The 1,375-nt window shown below is 38.3% G+C and overlaps 1 protein-coding gene across 1 annotated transcript in view; it reads left to right on the forward strand.

Annotated features, from left to right (window-relative positions):
- LOC119583489 (structural maintenance of chromosomes protein 1A-like) overlaps positions 1-424 on the forward strand; it is a gene marked incomplete in the record, with an annotated part of 13,709 nt that extends 13,285 nt beyond the window's left edge. The window contains 1 exon segment of the mRNA XM_037932002.1: positions 1-424. This exon segment is cut by the window's left edge and continues 902 nt beyond it.
- Positions 425-1,375: the final 951 nt, after the last annotated feature.

Raw genomic sequence — 1,375 nt, forward strand, 5'->3', positions numbered from 1 at the left:
ATGTTTATTATGTATACCAGTCAGATAATAATGCGGCCACAGGTGAGCATCAGAATTTAAAAACAGCAGCAAAATTAATTTGTATGATTATTTATCTTTTATATATGTGTGTGTGTATATATTTATATACATACACATGCATACATATTTACATATATACATATATGAATAATTTTAGTTGAAAGAAAGAAAAATTAAATTTATCAGATTTACTGTTGGAGCAGAATGAAAAATTACAGTAGTACTTTGGAGATGATTAGGTCAGATTACCATAGCAGTTTTTATTTTTATAATGTTTAAGTGGAAACTTGTATAGGAGAAAGATGCAGATTTTATTTTATTTTCAGTTCCCTTGAGTTTCAGTACAAAGAAACTTTAGCAACAGAATTTTTGTCCTTGTGAGTAAATAAAAGAATATTCTGTATTGCTTTTTTTTATTTACCCCAATTGATCCCCCTCAGTCATATGCCCATTGTTGCCATGGGGGGAGGGGGGGGGGGAGACTGAGGTCCAGTGTTGGTGATCTCCCCTACATTGGGCCTCAGCCCTCAGCTCAACCAATTTTGCAAAGTCTTTTGTTCTCCCCCTTTCCTTTTACCTCTCTTCTCCAATTCCTCCTTCTGTCCACTTCCTAAGCCATGTTGTGAGAGCTGTGTTGAAAGGAAAAAGGCTGGCTTAACCCCTCATGAGGACCCTGAGGGGTAGACCATTTCTCTTGCCCACATAGTTCAGGCTTACCTTAGAGGCACTGAGGCCTTATCAAATAGCCCTACAAACATCAATTTTTTCTGATTCAAAGACCCTTGGCTCTACTTTGATCACTGCTACTACTTCCCCCTCAATTACCTGTTGTCTGTTCAGTCCATTTCAAGTCCCATACCCAGGTCTTGTCCAGCCTTCAGAAAACATACCTTTCTCTCCCAACATCCTTCAATCCATCTCATCTTCCTCAATCTTACTCATTGTCAAGCCCCTCCTCCGCTATGACCACTATCCATTCTTATTGCCTACTTCTACCTCCACACCACTCCTTCTTTCCCTCAATCTCAGTCTAATTACTTCCACCACTACAGATCCTTTAAATACTCATTTCAGCCCAACAAAGTGGGATAATTTTAGTGATTTCCCATACAGCCCCTTAATCTAATAGTACCCTTCTATTCTAACAGTGTCTCTAAAAACAAGTAGTCAAAATTTCCTTCCACAGCTGTTCCAATAATTCATACCTTGACATGGTTACACTAAGTCCCAAACTTGTGCATCTTGTGTCTTATCTCGCAGGCAAACCTCTTCCTTACTCTCTTAAGTAGACCATCATCTCCAAAAATGGCCAAAATTGACTTTTTTGGACCTTTTGAGGTAATTTTCTTTAACT

Source organism: Penaeus monodon, chromosome 2 (assembly GCF_015228065.2).
Source record: "Penaeus monodon isolate SGIC_2016 chromosome 2, NSTDA_Pmon_1, whole genome shotgun sequence".
NCBI classification, from domain to species: Eukaryota; Metazoa; Arthropoda; class Malacostraca; order Decapoda; family Penaeidae; genus Penaeus; species Penaeus monodon.